Source organism: Paroedura picta, chromosome 2, assembly GCF_049243985.1.
Source record: "Paroedura picta isolate Pp20150507F chromosome 2, Ppicta_v3.0, whole genome shotgun sequence".
NCBI lineage: Eukaryota > Metazoa > Chordata > Lepidosauria > Squamata > Gekkonidae > Paroedura > Paroedura picta.
The window spans coordinates 150,335,936-150,354,653 of record NC_135370.1 but is presented as its reverse complement, the minus strand read 5'-3'; the positions used below and the strand labels follow the sequence as shown (position 1 = coordinate 150,354,653).

At 45.8% G+C, this 18,718-nt stretch overlaps 1 long non-coding RNA gene across 1 annotated transcript; it reads left to right on the top strand.

Annotated features, from left to right (window-relative positions):
• The first annotated feature begins 11,521 nt into the window (after positions 1-11,521).
• Positions 11,522-16,574, top strand: LOC143828826 (uncharacterized). Its single transcript, XR_013227908.1, has 3 exons — positions 11,522-12,024; positions 13,387-13,674; positions 14,294-16,574. It is a non-coding gene; the product is annotated as an uncharacterized LOC143828826 (long non-coding RNA).
• Positions 16,575-18,718: the final 2,144 nt, after the last annotated feature.

Below are 18,718 nucleotides of genomic sequence, written 5' to 3'. Positions count from 1 at the left end.
CTGATCCAGGCTGCAACCGGAGAGCTACATATAGGTTTATCAATTTCTACATATGCACATGATGGCTGATGTTATGTTGTGGCAATTCCTTCCTTCTAAGTACTTGCGTTTGCAATCTGGTATGCTATCAATTTGCTAGACTGTCTGCAAATGCTATCATCATTTGTTCTGAAAAAAATGTTGTACACTCTGCTCACTTACTTACTTTGGGGGTGGCCAGCTGTGTGTCTTGAGTAACTTTCCTTTCTCCTCAGCAAGCCAATTGGCTACAGTATAAAAATTCACCTGCATCCAAGCTCATTCATTCACTAGACAGGGACTGCAGCCTGGTCTTTCTCCTGTGTTTTTACTGCTCGACGATGACTGTGCCTCTCCTGACTTAATGGCATCCATTAATCATAACGTATTGCTTCTTTGCTGTATCACAGCCTACTATCCAAATGATGGTCTTCTGGCTATGGTCATAGACCTGCAGTCGGAGGGCATTCCTGGGCCAGCTAGACTGCCCAGGCCCCTGCTTATACTTTAGACCAGGGGTGGCCAAACTGTGACTCTCCATATGTCCATGGACTACAATTACCATGATCCCCTGCCCAGGGACATTAGGAGAGCCACAGTTTGACTACCCCTGCTTTAGACAGTGGACAGTTCTTGTCGTAAGAATGATCACATGCCTGGTTTAAAATCAAATTTTCGTTTTCAGCACTGGCTGCAACAAACTATTCAAAATAGACATCTACTGAATCAGTTTTGTTGTTTTGCTGCATTATTAAGTCAAGTTTTAAGTACAAGACTTCCATCTTCAAGGCAAATCCATTTTATGGTGTTTCGAAATACAGGTTGCTTGGGGTATTACTAGCTATGCTAAGTCTGCCCACCTCACTGATTTAATCCACAGGGGTTATTCCATTCCTCAAGTTCCTTTTTGCTAGCTCAAATGGCTAACTGAAGATTAGTAGCATCTCTAGAGGTGTTATATATTTCATGTGAGGGTGTGTGGTAGACATCTTTGGTGCAGTTTTGTATGTCTTTCTTGTTCACATGCGGGTTCACACAATCCCAGGTTAGCACCTCTTTTCCCAGTGCAGTAGGAGCATGGGGGTACACTGTCTACATAGGTCTCTGAGCTAAAATGGGAAATCTCTACACACACCTGTCTTAGACACAAGAATAACTGAAACACAGAACCTTGACAAAAAAGGTCCTTTGTCAGAATCCCAGAAGGTGTTTTCACTCATATTAATATTCCTTTGAGCAACTGATTCACAGGTAGATGAATCTTAATTTCAAAAAAATTACTTCATTTACACCCATTTCTCTCCAACAGGAGTCCAAAGTGTCTTGCATCACTCACTTCTCTATTTTCTCCTCACAACGACCCTACGAATTGAGAGTCCAGCAGCACCTTTAAGACCAACAAAGTTTTATTCAAGGCATGAGTTTTCGTATGCGCGCATGCTTCCTCAGATCCACCTTCAAGGCGCTATTGGACTCTACTTTTGTTCTGCCGCTTCAGACCAGCAGGGCTACCCACTCAAAACCACCACCCTGTGAGGTAGGTTTGGCTGCGAGTGTGCACCTGGCCCATCAAGCCTCTGTAGCAGTGCGGGGATTTGCATCTACGTCTCCCATCTCTTAGGAGCAACACCATACTGGCGGAGAATGAAAACAAGATGATGCAAATGCTACTATCTGAAGAATAATAAGGGCAGGAAAATGAGTGGCTAATCCTGCCGATGCTTATCTTGGGGACTCAGAAGGCACCAGCTGCGGCTGAAAAGGACGGGGAGCTGGAGGGAGGAGAGCACAGGTTGGAAGCAAACAAACAAATCAACCGGGCGAGCAGCCCCATCGACGAATGGCAGCGGGGAAGATGCGAGAGAGGGCGAGGGACATCTCTCTCGCGCGCTCTCAGCTTCGGCCCGGCGAGACGGGAGAGGGCCAATTACTGACTCCCAGTCCCGACCAAGGATCGATTGAGCCGGGGCCGCTGCGCGTTGCATCTCCGGCCGCCTCGTGCCCGCGTGCGGCTTTTGGATCCCCCCCCCCCTCGCCGCCGCTCCGCTTCGGAGGAGCACGTGGACGGCAGCCAGATGAGGCGGCGCGAGCCCATCGATCAATGCGCTCCCCGCTCTCCCTCATCCTCGTCGCCATGGCAACCGCGGCGGCTGCTGTTTACCTGGCCCCATTTATTCTCCTCAGCAGTCTCCTTCCACTCCCCCAGTTACAATTACCTTGGCATGATATTGGCAAAGTGCTCAGCAGATGTGAAAGATGAGTTTTCATAGCCCGCGCGCGTGGGGAGGAGGGGAATCATATAGGCACTCTTTGAGCTACCGGGGTGGGGGTGGCGCTTGTGTCTTGGAGCCTGAGCTCGGGCCTAGCAAGGGTGGGCTGCGGCAAAAAGGACCGGGGAGATTTGAGCAACACATTCCTCACTGCATTTTGCTCAGCAGCTCTTCTTAGGCTACTAAAGGGGGTGCAGCGTTGCAATATTTTGACGTTGTGCTTTCGAAAGCTTCCTATAGCTTGTCCAGTGGGTCAAGGCCAAACTCAAGATGCTGGGGTCGAGGAACCATTAGTCATTCCGACAATAAGGCTTTTCTTGTAAGCGAAGGGAGACAAGAACCTTAGATAGGTCTTAGATATTAAGCTAGGCTGAAGAATCTTGATTTGCCTGTCAACTGGAGGTAACAAGGAAGAGGGAGTGACTTTGGCTTGGAACCAGCACAATGTTTCCATGGTTAGAAGCATTTCCGCCCTCAGAGTATGACCCTCCCCCCCAGTACAGCCTGAAATGCTGCTCCTGCAAGCAACAGAACAGGTTGCAGTGGGAGTGAGAATACGAGAAAGTTGCATTACACAAATCTATAACCTTCCACCCAAAGAAATGCAGCACTGGATCAAGCCTTTGGTGCTCAATTCCCATAGGAAACACAAGGCAGCACATGGGGAGAGTGGAAGGAAGAAAAAAGAAATTGACGGAAAAAAGATTTGGCGGAAAAACCCAAAATATTCAAAAGACGCTGAAGGAAAAATTAATGAATTATGACAAATTGTAGTTATTACATGAAGCATTCCCATGTCTCTGTAAACAGACTCTTTGGCTGCCTGATTCTGCTCTAGTCATAGCTTCTTGTTTTGGGTCACATTTGAGAAACCTTGGTCAGTGAACTCTCCTCCTCCCTGATTAGTCGAGAATTAGCTAGAAGGTTTCTGGCTGCTTTGCTGTGAATCATACCAAAGTACTACATCATGCTCTTCTGTGCCATCTGTTAGGTGGCAAATCTGTGTTTTGCATGCAGAAGACCCCAAGTTCATTCCCTGGGCTCTCCAGAAAAGTGTTTCAGGAGGCAGGTGTTGGGAAAGACCCTTTTCTACCTGAGATCTTGGAGAGATGCTGACTAGATGGGCCAGTGGTATGACTTGGCATAACATCATATGCTCAGTGTGGCCAAGATAATCTGTAATATAAGCAGTCCTGAGTCAGAAGCCATGTTTTTGAGTCACTTCCATGACTTTTCAGGACATACACGGTCTGAGATTGTAGGAGGGACTCCATGTTTTATTATTAAAGCTGAGAAATTAAAATCATGCTACAGACAATCAGGGCATTAAATTCATGATTATGTAGTCAAGTTCCTTTGGGGATCTGGGCATTCCCCTGTCAGTGATTTCATTCATTTACTTCCTGAGAGCTCATCATGAAGTTTCAGACCATAATTAGAATCACAGAATCCTAGGCTTGGAAGGGACCATACTGGCCATCTAGTCCAACCCCCAGCTCAATGCAGGATCAGCCAACATCCAAGGTTTTGCAGAACAGAAATCCACCTGCTAGAACCATCCAGGAATCTGCCTTACAACACAGCCTTCCTTGAAGGCTTAATCACAAGTGAAGCCAGGCTATCTCCGGTGTGTGTAAAATACTGTCAAGTCACAGCTGACTTAAAGTGACGCCTAAGGTTTTCCAGGCAAGAGATGTTTGGAGATGGTTTGCTATTGCTTGCCTCTGCTTGGCAATCTTGGGCTTCCTTGGTGGTTTCCCATCCAATTACTAACCAGGCTCAGCCATTCTTAGCTTTTGAGATCTGACAAGTTCAGACCAGCCTGGGCCTTCCATAGGCATGCCAGTCCCCAGGTAGAACCTAAAGATCCCTCGGTTTTACAGCTCATCTCCAGGTGACAGAGATCAGTTTCTCTGGGGAAAATGGCTGCCTTGGAGGGTGGACTTATATTCCATTGAGCATTATATTCCATTGAGATCCTCCCTGCCCCAGATCCCACCCACTCCCAGCTCCACCCCAAAGTGTCCAGGTATTTCCCAACCTATAACTGGCAACCCTAGCCATCCAGGTCAAGGTAGGCATCTTCTGTGCATGTAAAGTGCCATGAATGACAGCCAATTTATGGGAAAGTGAGAAGCAGAGGTGTTTTGCCATTGCTTTCCTCTGCAACGTCTTCCTCGATGGTCTCCCATCCACGTCTGGACTCTGCTTAGCTTCTGAGATCCGATGAGATCAGGCCTATCATACAATAATGTATTCCTAAGCACAGGGGTAGTCAACCTGTGATCCTCCAGATGTTCATGGACTACAATTCCCATGAGCCCCTGCCAGCAAATGCTGTCAGGGGCTCATGGGAATTGTAGTCTACGAACATCTGGAGAACCACAGGTTGACTACCCCTGCCTAAGCACCTCCTAGCCTTTGTTCAACAGGCCTGCCCCTCATTTAATTTAGTGATCACATCCAGGAAATTCAATCATGCCACCTTCTGCATAGCCTCATCTAGCCCCCATCATGCCTTGTCCTTCCTTATGACCATCTTTCTTCATTTCCTGCCTTATTTTTACAAAAATCCAACCTAACCAATAACAGCCAGGATTCTGACTTTCCCTCAGACAGAATAAGAATTTGGCTAAGTTCTAAAAAGGCTACCAGTAGGCTTTAGTCCTATTAGTAAATGCCCAAAAGGAAAATAGAATAAAAATAGCATCCTAGCTAGGAGAAATTAGGTTCATTCTGTCCCCCAAGGATTGCTCTTCCACCAATGAAATCACTGGACAGAGACCCTCTCTGCTTCATCTGGGCCTTTTCCCTTGCTGTTTTGGAACTCCTTCAGCCTCATTAAAACATTTGAATCAGGCCATGTATGAACCCTTCTTCTCTGTTTCCCTAAGCCTCTCACTCTTCCTGTTCATAGAGCATCTGCTGCTTCTGCCCTTCCGCCCATCTCCCTGTGGACACACTATGCTTATAACAACATCAAGGGTAGGTCCTGACTTTCTAACATAACTAGGATAGGTTCCACTAGTAATCTTCTGATTTGCTTGTTGTTGGCTTCATATATGCTAGCATGATTTTTGTCTGCCATCTAGTTATTTACATTTCAGTGATCTCCCAGGTTGAGTATTTTATATTGCTGTTTGTGTTCTAGTTTTATGCTTTTTGTTCTGTTAATTATGTACCATAAAAATCAAGAATTTACTCCCTCACTGTCTGCTATTCCAAGCCCCTCCCTGATGCATTTCCTATATTTGTCCTCATTTCCAGCACAGACAAAATATCCCTTGACTCAGAAACCTAGGAGTGCATGTGGGAGAAGAGTTTTACATGCGTACTCTGACAATTTTTGGGAGCTTCTGGGCAGTGCTGGCTTTAAGCATGCTGCTCAATTCTCCCGTAGCATCTTTGTGGACAACCTCCTGCCTCCCTTTGTGGTTGTCTATGGGTTTGTCCATTACTTAGTGACTAAAGCCATTAGATGGTACTTGTTTGTGCAAATGAGCCACTACAGATAGAATTTGTAGATGTATCACCTCACAATGCAGTTGAACGCTTTCAGTTGATGACAAAGTTTGAGTCCAGTGCTATGTGCGCACATTTAAGTGATTTTCTTTCCCAGCAGGAGGTTGGGCTAGATAATTTCCATCCTCTTATTCGACAGTTACACTCCATTACATGTTTAATCTCATTCACTTATACATGTACAGATATGGTTCTTTCTACCCATGCAATCTGGGAATATATGCATTTAAACAAAAAATATTTCTCAGCATTTTTATGTTTCCTTTCCTGTTGCATTAATTTTGCTCAGTTTGCAACCTTCATTTGTGCAGCAAATGCACTATAGTTACCCAGCTGTTTCAGGATTACCCCTACACACTGGTTGTATGGGTGACCCACATATTAATCACTCAGAAATGTGATATGTACCTGCAGTGCTTTCTGGAATGTGGCTGCTTGAATTTCATACTCTCTGCTTGTGACATCAGCAGTGGTGAGGAAAACAGTTCTCTGCCTCTTTACCCAATGTTTATCCCCATGTCCTTAAAATTGTAAATTAAAGGAGGTAACTTTTCCCACAAGACAGCACTCAAGCACAGAAGCCAAATGAACTGGGCGGGGGGGGGGGGATCTGGAAAAGATTGTCTTCCTTCTCCCTTCCTTCCACCGATGCTTTGCCATTTCATGGTCCTCCTTAGTCCTTTAGCTGTGTCTGTAGGGGTCTCTGCTTAGAGTATATGTTTTTTTAATTTCTACATCTCATTCTTCCCAGAGGAATATGTAGCTGGTAAAGCCCAGCCTTCTTCTCTAGGGAGACTGAGGATGCTGTGGTTCACAGGACAGGGTATCCACTAGGGAATTTTGACTGGCCTGACCCATTTTTCCTTTTTAATGCCCTTCTGCTTAGGGTGAGTAATGCTACTAAACAGAAAGAAGCTAGCTATTTTAAAACCCGTTGCACAAGCCAGCCACTGTAGGATTAACATCCATGGTACAGATGCGGGAAATACAACAACAACAAAAGTTGTAATGATTTATGAAAATGGCTGCAGATGTGTTTGAGCAGCTGGTTCCTGGGCACAACAGTGCCGAACATCAGCCAGTTCTCTTCTCTTCCCTGCAGCCAGCCAAGGTGCACCTTGGATTCTGGAGTCCTTGTGTATAATTTTCTTTTCCAGAATGTACTGGCTGGGTAAGCTGCCCCCTCCCCAAACCTCTTCAGTGTTGGGGGGGTATGCATGTGTGGGGGAGAATGCGGGTTCCTGCTGAGCTCCCCAGACAGGGAAATGTGTGTCTCTCCGCACACAATGCAGACTGCAATTTCCGGCAGACATTTGAGGTCTTCGACATCTGCATAATGTGCACCGGTCTCCTAGCAACGGGGAACAGCTGTCTGACATTTCCAAGATTAAACTGTAACTATACACGGCCATTGCCAGGGAGCTGGGGGATAGAAAGGCCCCTCCTGGCTCTTTCCAAGCCATTTATGTTTTACTCATTTCCTGCTCTGAGGAAGCAGGCTTGAGATTGTGTGGTGGGGCCACCGTTGCTGCTGAGAAGGCAGATTCTGCACATACATGTTTTCCTTTCAGAGTGGATTTGGAGAAGGGGGAGGGGGGAGCTGACAGAGAGCCAGACATAGCACAAATAAGCTACACACATAGATCCTTTCTTGAAAGAAACACAATAATCAAAATCCCAGATGGTTCAGTTTTGGATCTCCCAAGCCTCATCAGTTTTCCTAGTTTGGGAGGGGACACAGAAATGGAAGTTAGGTTTCTCCTGTTTCTGTGCATTGGCAAAACCATGAAAATGGAAGGATCCCTCAGAAAAAGTAAAGAGAAACATAATAGCATATTGAGCATTCTGATTCTCCCCAAATGTAAATAAATGATCAATGTATCAATTCTGGGGGGAAATCTCCTGATTATTAACTGGGGATGCCAGAGAATGGAATCTGAGACTTTCTGCATGCCAAGAAGATGCTCTATCACTGAGCTGCAGTCCATCCCCTTAAATCCTAAGTGAGAGAGACCTGGCTTCATAACCATGAACCCCTCCCCTGTCCAGCTTATTCAGGAAGGTAGTTTAGCGTGGACTTCAGCATCCTGTAATCACCCTGTTATGGTCACCATCTTGTTGTTGTAAAGGGACGTTTCCTTGCCCTTTCTTTATATTTATTCATATTTAGATTTATATTTCCCACCACTCCCGGAACTGGTTCGTGGCGGGCTACAAATAACCCAAACTAAAAAAGCCTAATAAAACCCCCATTAAAATAAATGCAAGGACATAAAAATTACAACATGAAACAAGAAACATAGCGGTATAACTCCAGAACCCATCCTCCCAATAGCAACATCCAGTAGAAGAAGAGGTAAGAGGGAGCCATGACCCAATGGCATAGATGTCACATAGCATAACTGCTGCTCAGCACCATCACCAGGGAGGCCCCCGATCTGATCTTCCTCGCCACCCTAGCCTCAACCATAGACCTGGTGGAAGAGCTCCAGAAAACAAGGCCTGCTGCTCTTCCGGGAGCTCATTCCACCAGTTAGGGGCCAGGAGCCTGCTTACAGTTGAATGGAGAAGGATGAAATCATGTGAGTATGAAATCAAATGTCTTTATGAAAGCAAATGTCTTTAGTTATTTTACTTCAGTTATTTTATAATTCAAGTGTATAAACATAGCTCCGGGGAGGGCGGTATAGAAATATAATAAATAAATAGACACATAGTGCTACCTTGTACTGAGACAATTTGCCCATCAGCATTGTCTTTACCTCGTTACTGTGTTCTGTGCTCACCTCTCTCTAGTTAAGACTAAACATTTATTACCCACTAGAGTCCAATGGCACCTGTAAAACCAATGAAGATCTATTCAAGGCATGAGCTTTCCTGCTTGGTCAGAACAGCTTTATCAGTGCCATGGCGAGCCCAAGGTCACGCAGCTGGCTGCATGTGGGGGAGTGCAGAATTGAACCTGGCATGCCAGATTAGAAGTCTGTACTCCTAACCACTATACCAAAGCCCATGATTTCCCCCTTCTTGGAAGTTTTACAAAAGAAAAGGACTTGCAGGGGGCTGGAATCATAGAATTGCAGAGTTGGAAGAGTCCATACAGGCCATCTAGTCCAACCCTCTGCTCAATGCAGGATCAGCCTAAAACAATCAGGATAACTATCTGTCCAGCCACTTCTTGAAGACTGCCAGTGAGGGGGAGCTCACGACCTCCTTAAGCAGCCAATTCCACTGCTGTACTGCTTGGACTGCCCTACTTGGAGTGTCCTATCCTCTGCTGCCTACAGGAACTGCTCCATGCTCTCCTCCAAGTGACAACCTTTCACAATCTTGAATGGAGGACTGTTCATGGGAGGAAGGGTGAGAAGAAAGAAGTGATTTGCCAACTTCTGGATAGAACATTATTGGAGATTTTAGGGTGCAAACTGGGGAAGGAAGAATTTAGGGTGAGGAGGAATCTCAATGGTGTCCATCTTCTGAAGCAGAGATTTCTCCAGAGGATATGATCTCTGTTGTCTGGAGATCAGTTGTAATTCTGGGAGCTTTTCATCCCTCTCCTGGAGGATGGCAGCAGCCCTAGAGAGAAGGGGATGACATAGGTGGGAAGCAACTTGGGGACATGCTGCCAGGGAAAGGGTAAAGTAATCCTTCCTCTGCTGCTGCTGCTGCTGCTGCTGCTGTCAGCCATTCAATCCTGCAGACTCTTGGTGATCCCATGGCATAGCCGCCTTCCTCTGTTAACCCTTACTTAAGAGTCAGCCTCCAGTAGGGGCTGTTCCTTGAAGAAACCTTTTGGAAAAAAAGACTCTGATAATGTTATCTCATGTGCAATTTGACCCTCAGTTTCTTGTCTGTGAAATGGGAGTTTGAAATGAACCAGAAATGTCAAATGATGTTAGTGCCAGCAAACCAAACCTTCTAAAGATTTGGAGAATAATTATTTTATAGAATCATAGAGGTGGACGGAGGCATACAGGCCATCTGATCCAACTGCCTGCTCAATGCAGAATCAGCCCTAAGCATCCCTATAGAATTCTGTTCATATCTGTACACCGCCCGTGGCGCCGCGGGCGCCACGGACTAAATAAAATAGTAAGGGGTTCTGGGGCGGGATGTGTCCGGGATGAGGAAGGGTCCGGATTGGACCCTTCCTCATGACAGACAATCAGAGGGACCAATCGGCAGGCGCGAAGCGCCTGCCGATTGGTCCCTCTGATTCCCAGCCTCAGTAACTGCGAGCCGCGCGCAGCGCGGCTCGCAGTTGCTCCCGGCCTGACGCGTCAGGCCGGCCCCTGAGGGAGCCCCCGGCAAGACTCCAGCCGCCGAGACTCCAGCCGCCGAGAGGGAACCACGGCCGGGCCGCGCCCACGCGGCCCGATCCGCGGGCGCGGCTCGCGGGTGCGGCCGGCCGCGGCCCCGCGGGCGCGGCCGGCCGCGGCCCCGCGGGCGCGGCCGGGCGCGGCCTGATCCGCGGCCGTGGCCTCCTGGAAGCAGCGGAAAGAACCCACCCCCCCCAGCCGCAGAAGATCAAATAGACGCACAGGACCCGCCGCAGCCCAGCGCACCACGCCTGGGACTCCCCACCAAAAACCAGGAGACGCCGAGGAGCCGCCACCCGCCTCCTCTTTCAGGTAGCCTGTCCCTTGCTCTGTCCCTCGCCTGCCCCTCGCTCTGGTCCCTGCCTGCTAGCGCCCATTGTCTTCTGGATACAATGGGCTTTTTTACTAGTATATTCATAATTTCATAACCTGCTGCTATGTGTGGCATATATCCAAGTTGCAAAGAGTTGTGAAATGTTTGGTGACATTTTAAAGACTTTACTGTGGCCACCTGACACACATACAGGTGTACAGGGGGGGGGGGAAGTATGCAAACAGTGAGGTCAAAAAGTTAGCACATTCCAGTGGGATAATTAGCTATCTTAATCTGTTGCAACAAAACCCAAAGGGAATCCGGCAGGCACTTCAAAGACTAACAGATTTACTGAAGCATAAGCTTTTGTAGGTCTATTACATTCCCATGTTGAGTGTTAAGCATAAGTAAAACTGATTGCATGTGAAAATGTCCTTTGCCTGCCTCAATGTGCATCAAACATTCCGACTGAATCAGGAGGTGAAATTCTCAAAGGAGACATTGAATCAAAACCAGCCCAATTCACTGCACTGCTTAAACTAGGAGAAAACGGAATTCCTGAAACCGAAGCCTCCAGTTTTAGACTTGCACCAAACAAACAAACCCTCCAGTGATGTCATGATATGTCCCCAGCCTACCCTGAAGCCCAGTGAACTGTTCCCTTTTCCAAAGCCCTGCAGAGACATACCTTTCTCACCTCAAACCTGCTGGTGCAGAACCCTCAGTTGCTAACATTGGTTAGGATTTAAAAAAAATTGTTTTCAATTCTTTGGGTTTGTTTCTAAGCAAACAAGATGGGGGGGGGGCAAAGCTTCTTGGCAACAGCTGTCAGTTCCCTTTGGCTGCTCGCTCATGCCAAGGCCAGCGGGATCCAGGGATTTTTTTTTTTTTTGCTGGTGCCAGCAAGAAATCACTGACCCAAACAAGGGAGTCAAGGCTTGGGCTGGAGTCCTTGCCAGGGATCAGCAGGCGGCCAGAAAGACCCAAGCTGCTGAGTCATCAGGGCTTCAGCTGCTGCAAGCAGGCCTTTCCAAGGGATGTGGCTGCCGTTGCTAAGATTCCTGGGAGCTGATTGATTGCGCCTTCTATAGTCATGTAAAACACGCATGCAAGTCAGAGGCATAAGGCAATACCAGCTGGATTCAGCTTGTATCAAGAAAAGAGCTCGCTGGCTAGGGTTAGCCTGTCTCCCTGTTTGATCTTGCTGCAGGCGCCCTGTGCAGAATACTGAATCCACCACTGCTTTGCAATGTGGTCCTGAAGGTTGGCTTGAACGATGGCGATGGAGTTCAGGTTCCATTGCAGTGATGGGATGGAAAGGATAATAATTTCCCCAAGGCAACTCCCAGGGAGGCCTCCAGCAAGTCGCAGCGTGGAAGAAAGCAGTTATGTGTCCCAAAGGCAAGCAGTCGTGGTAGAGTCCCAGCAGAACAAGAAGATGCTGCTCCTGGACCAGACGACTGATCTGTCCTGAGATGCTCAGACCTGGGAGAGAAGACGGCGTCCACAGTGGAAGGAACCCGTTTGAACTGGCTCACGTAATTTACAGGACCACCAAATCTTGTCTTTTAAAAAATGGAAGGTAATGGGAAATCCAGAAGCTTTCTTGACAAGTCGTTCCTGTGCCCATTTTACAATGAGGCCTTGTTTCACTTAGGAATTTATCTGGTTACAGGTTTCTCTCCCCCCATGCCTTTGCCCTGCCAACGGTTATTGCACAGCTTCTCCTTCGAAGCCGAATGTGCTGATCTGATGTTTCAGAAAAGTTGCTGTCTGGGGCTAGGGGTGAGGAGCAGCCTGGTGAGAGTGGACATGCCCTGACCTGGATAGGCCAGACTAGCCTGATCTCATCAGATCTCAGAACCGTCTTGGAAGTTCAGTAGGGTGAGCCATGGCCAGTATTTGGAAGGGAGGCCACCAAGGGATCCCAGGAGGACTATGGAGAGGAAGGCAACAGTGAAACACATTTGTTAGTCTCTTGCTTTGAAAGCCTTCAGAGTCACCATTAATTGACTACCACTAGATGGCACATTATTTACACACACACACAACAATAGACACCCTGGCAGGATTCTGGGAACAGGGACACATGCTTAGGTCACAAGGTCTTCTTCATGTGATCAGTTGCCATATTTGATTTGAGAAACATGCACAAAAAGTCCTGCTTCATCAGGGCTGGGAGCTCTTGGGGAGTTAGTTCTTTGCTTAGCTCCTGATAATTTTGCTTTCCTAAGCAGGGACGGTGCCTTGTTTGCTCCCTCCAGTCAACTGGGCATGTATTAGCAATTCCCCTGCCATGATGAGGCCTGCAGACATTTCCACATCTAAAGTTATCACGTTCTCAATTTGTGCTGTGGTATCTATCGTTGTGTGAGGGTTCTATGCTTCTCCTTTTAAAAGTATGTGAATTTATGCACAAGGGCTGCAGTGTGGTTAGGGGTTTGTCACATACATGTTATAATACTCAGACTTGGATCCTTTGACCTCCTTGGGCTAAGCTGTCTCCTTTGACTCGCTTCAACTAAGTCTTCCTTCAACAGAGAAAGACTTCCTCTGATGGGGAATGACTTTTTTTCTGATGGAGGGAAGTCTTTCTTTTTGATGGACTTCTTTCTCCTTCGGTTGAAGACTTGGTAAAAGGGATTCACAGAATCATGTTCACCTTTCTTTTCTGAACATTGATGCTATATCTAAATCTTTGATTTTTTTTCCCTTGCCAAAAATTCTCCTTATTATTGCTATTATTGAGAAGCACAGGGTTAAGAGGTTAAGAGCTGAGGGAAAGCAATGACATGGGGCTATTGCAGTAGAAGTCAAACACTGAGCAATGGAACACATGTGCTTCCTTGCAAACTTTATCTTATTTCTGACTGACAAGTCAAAGAGTCTTTGAACAGGAGTCACACAAATATGCATTTGTCACATGCATGCCTTACATTTCCAGGTGCACCTCATTTGCTCAGGCAGAGGCAGCAGATTATCAGCAGCGGCTCTGGAACTAAATCGACATGCTCAGGGGGTCTGTGTTTGATTGACTTCCCCAGGCCTTTTGTGTCATGTTGCAGCCTAGACCAATTTAACTCAGCTTGCGAATGAAAGCATCCAGAGGACTGCTATTTCATGCATTACACTTTCCTGTGCAGACAACTGCCATGAAGAGAATATCTATTTGCAGAAGTGGCTGAATTATGACAAGAGCACTCCTTCTGCTGTGTATAGACGGACAATGCAGGTGAGATAGAGAAAGCCAGGTTATTAATGGGATGGGGAAAGTGGGACATTTATTTATTTATCTTATTTATTGCCCACCTATTTCACTGAGATGCAAGGCAGATTACAGAGCACAGAAAGATTTTTTTAAGGTCATCGTACAGCATCAAATATCCAGTGAATAAGACTAGAAATACATAGCTGAATGGCAGTGTAAGCAAAAAATATGTTCATACACCATAAGACCTCCAATGAGCAATTCAGTGGGTTTGTGAAATTGCATCAGATTACACAAGGAGTCCCACTGCCTTCAAGGGCTTCCAATCAGGGGTAGATGTGGTTCAGGACTTGACATAAAAAAGTAATATAGGAAAGACTTTGAATGTCCCTTATAATTTTCCACTTCCCAAATACCCTAATGACCAAATTCATGACCTTTAATTCTGCTTCTAAAGCATCACAACTCCTTATTTATTCTCACAGTTGTCAATTTCCCCCATTAAAATGTTCCTGCACATTCCATTTCCACCTTGGATTTATGTTCTTCCCATCAATTGTACTTTCTTCCTTTAATCAGCACCCTACCTCCATTTTTTGCTAACTTCAGATACATCAGATTTCTTGTTTGTTTGTTGTTTCAGGTTTCTACTGGCAGCACCAAACCAAGTCAGACCATGAAGTGAGATAAGGGTGAAGCAGAATGAAGTTGGATAGGCGGTGCTCGTACCCAGAAGGGAAGGGAAAAGAGCCAGGCCCAGCACCACAGGGAGGTGTCTCAGGGCCTGAGCTGAACACCCTTGACTTCCTCTGTGTGCCATTATCCTCTGGGTTAAAGGTCAGATGTATTCAACAATTAACCCCATGCAACTTCAGGCCATACATTGAGGGCCTTCAGCTCTGTGGGACCTAAAATATTGCTTCCCTCACTGCACCCCTGGTTAGGCTGCAGACTACATGCTTGTCTAGCTCTCTAGAAAAAATAAATCTCTCTGAGCGGCACTCTTTGTTCTGACCCAAGTGGACTTTCTGGGAGGTGGTACCTTTTTGCAAAGCACTTCCCTGGCTAAGGCCACAATCCCTTTTCTTAGGACTAAGTCCCACTTCACTGGAGTAAGCAAGTAGAAGATTTGGCTGGCAGTTGGGCACAGATGTGGAGAGTGATGGTGCACACAGCTATCCTAGCCCCTCATTTGATCTTTGTTTCCCCTCAGACTTCTTCCCCTTTCAACTGCCTCTCCTACCAACTTCTGCCCTTCTCTTTTTCCTTCCTTCAAATGCTGCCTCTAGTCTGCTTTCCAAACTTCCATTCAGTTCCTCTCCTGAGTTGGGCATTCAGTACTGGTGCAGCAGAATGGCCTTTCCCTGCCATGTAGTTATACTTGGCTCTTTAGTTCTCTTCCTGTCAGGTTTAGATTGCTCATGCCTTAGGGCAAAAGACTTGCCTTCTTACATGCCTTTATCATCCCACGCACATCAATTGCTGTATAAATAAATGAACAGCCTAATTAATAATAAAATTAATCATCCCGGTTCCTCATCGCCTTTTGGTTTCCTTCTTTAATTTCCCTGAAGGGCATGGCAGTTGAAGTCAAATACGACACAATAGTGTTTTCCTAGCCAATTTGTTTAGACTCCATAAAAATTTAACTTACCAACCAATTTTGAGCCCAGAGAGACATCTCCTCCAGACCACAATTGGATTAAGCCTATCCCTTCCTTAAAATGTCTCAGAAAACAATCACTACTAGTTAACACTTCCTTGCCTCAATAGTATATAAGGAAGTGACCAAAGAACAACAACCAAACCCCTCAATTTTTCCTTCACACAAAATATATTTTACAGAACATCACAAATAGAATCTGCTCCTCTGTAAATGCCAAGAATCTCTACACTTTCCCAACCTTTTGCTTATTTATTGTACATGAGAACATTCCCAAAATATGTCAGATAATATTTCTACCTGTGTGATGATAAGCTTGACCAACACATGATTATCAACTAGACTTGTATTCTCTTCCCTTGATTCTTATGGCTATTTAAATCTGCCAAGAAGATTTGAGCCAGTGGGTAGGGCATATAAGCAATGCTTCTTTGCCAAAATCTTAATGATTTATTACAGTTTTGTTAAAGGACTCCCAAGATCCAAACAATTTCCACCCTGTTTCAAACCTACCTCTCCTGGGCAAGGTGCCTGAGAGAGAGGGATGCTGGTGCAACTCTACGATTACCTTCAGTGCAGCTTCCTGCTTGTCTGTGGGGACAGGGAGGAGGAGCCATTTTTGGCTGGACAGAAAGTAGCACTGAAAGACTTCTGTTTTGCTCTGGCTTTGGTCATTCCCATGCTGCTTCATATCTACATGAAACCCCTGGGAGAGTTCATCCAAAGACTCCGAGTACAAAATTAAACATTTGCTCTGCATCCAAATCCAGGGAGGAAGTGGAGAGCTTAGACCAATGTTGGGCAGGGGGCAGGGAGGAACAGCTGGATGTGGGTGAACAAACTAAGGCTGAACTGACATGAAATGAAAGTGCTGTTGACTAAGGATGAAGCCCAACTGGGAGTTGCACCCTTTTCTGGATGAAGTTGCACTCCCCTTGCTGGAGCAGCCTTGCCTTTGGGGTAATCCTAGATTTGGCTCTGCTGCTTGAGAAATAGGAGACAAAGGCAGTCAGGGATGCTTCCTGCCCCCCCTCCCCTTAAGCTAGTCTCCCAGCTGTGACTGCTCCTGGGAGCAGTGAATCTAACCTCAGTTACCCATACCCTTGATAGCATCCGGGTTATATCATCTACTCAGGGTTTGCCTTTAAAAACAGATTGGAAACCACTTAGGTTTTTATTGTTTTGTTAGTTTTGTTTTGGGATTGCTATTAAATGTTGATTCTGTGGCATCTCAGTTTTGTATTTTTATGTTTTCATAACTGCCTGATATACTTAATTAATCATAAAGTTGTTAATATGTTTCACTCCTGAAGTATTTATTTTTTTAAAAATAAGACATTCCTGTAAAGTTGAGGTTTGTTCTGGGTTTGCAGAAATAACTGTGTGCCCCCCTGATAGATTTTGTGCAGGGTATTTGACAGATATATGATAATAGCAAATAATAAATAATAATCTAATGAAAGGTTCTGCCTCAATTTTCACTCTGTCAGAGAACTTATACAAATAAAAAGCTAGTTTTAATAATATGCTCTGGACCTATTTTGCTCAAAAAACCCTCTTTGTTTTATCTAAAAGCCACGTGTAACTTCATCTACCAGTTCTGTTTCCTTGTTTTTGAATCCTTAGAGTTTCGCTGGAACTTCTAGCTGTCAAAGATCAGCAGACCAAAGACTTGACTGTTTTGACAGCCTCTTCCCTAGTCACAGTCCAGTCACTAAGGCACTCAAAGCCTTTGTTCTGTGCTGAAGGTCATGGCAGGAGGCTGGTGGAGAATCTTACAGCTAGAGAGAAATTTTCCTTTTGGGGGGGCAGAAAGGAACAAGGACATGGCAACCAAATAACTGTAAGAAAAGGTTTCAAACATGGATGTCAATTTTCAATGTGTTGAGCATCCACTTCTCACCGATTTCAGCTACACAACATGAATCTCTCTGTACTAGTAAGGCAAAGTTATTTTATTGCCGACTGCAGTTGGTGCCATCAGAAGCTATTCTGTGAAAATGTTGTTAACTGGCTCCCATCCAAGCTTGTCTCTGAGAAGACCAGTGGTCAACAGTGACATCCTAAACAGAATCACACTATTATAGATCCATTGAAATCTAATTAGGATGGCACTGGATACTTGAGCAAGGGGGGAGGGGTCCAGTGGAGGTCCAGTGGAGGGCCCTCTGCTTTGCCTGCAGAAGGTCCCAGGTTCAATCCTTGGCATCCCCAGTTAAAAGGATCAGGCAGTAGGTGATGTGAAAGACCATGAGCGAAAACCCAGGCTGAATAGACAATAGTGACCTGGATTGACCCAAGTTGTAGCAGTTTTATGTGCATTCATGATGATAAGTGCCAGTCCTACAAAGCCAGCATGTTTGTAACATCATTGAAAAAGGAGACTTATGCTCTTGTCTTACTCTCTGTCTCGTTCCCTCTTGTTTGTGATAGCCAACAGGTTCCTGATTTGTAATCCGAACTATCTGAAGCTGAGGTCCTTTTGCAATGCCAAGGAAGATATGGCAAATCTGTAGAATTCATTTTTTAAAATTAATAAGTGATAGTTTGCTTCCACATGAACTGCGTTGTCAGGGTTCATAAATTCATTCTTTATTCAGTTGTTGCATGGAATCCAGCCGATATTCCAACCGTTGCAGTCTAGCCTTCCTCCCCCACCCCCGCACCTTTAATCTGGTTTATGGTTATATTTTTTGTTTGGAATGGAATAACAGCGCCACTCTGACTGCAGTGGTCTGCCAACGGGCTATTGATGCACCTGGCAACGAGGATCGATCAGACTGGTGATGTGATTGGTAACATTCACCTTTTTCTAATGGCTCAGACATTTTAAAATGTCCTAAAATGAAGACCTCCCCCCCCCACACCATTATTTTAAAAGAGTTGTGATTGCGAAGGTGAAAAGAGATAATTTTAAATGGAAAGGTTGATTATATTCAGGAGAGAGGGCTTGTATGAGCTTGCTTCAGTTTCAGTTCTGTTCATTTGCAAAAGTGAAATAATGCAATTGATAGATCAGGTAAAAGGAAAAGAATTCGGCTCCACAAGGCTGCCTAAGATTTATCAGAATGCCACAGAAGCCAGCTGTGCTGGGTGAGGCTGCTAGAACTTGACTAGAATGTCCCTATTCCATAATTATAAGAACTTATGAAAAGCCCAAGAGCCTCTTGTGGTGCAGAGTGGTAAGGCAGCAGACATGCAGCCTGAAAGCTCTGCCCTTGAGGCTGGGAGTTTGATCCCAGCAGCCGGCTCAAGGTTGACTCAGCCTTCCATCCTTCCGAGGTCGGTAAAATGAGTACCCAGCTTGCTGGGGGGTAAACAGTAATGACTGGGGAAGGCACTGGCAAACCACCCCGTATTGAGTCTGCCATGAAAATGCTAGAGGGCGTCACCCCAAGGGTCAGA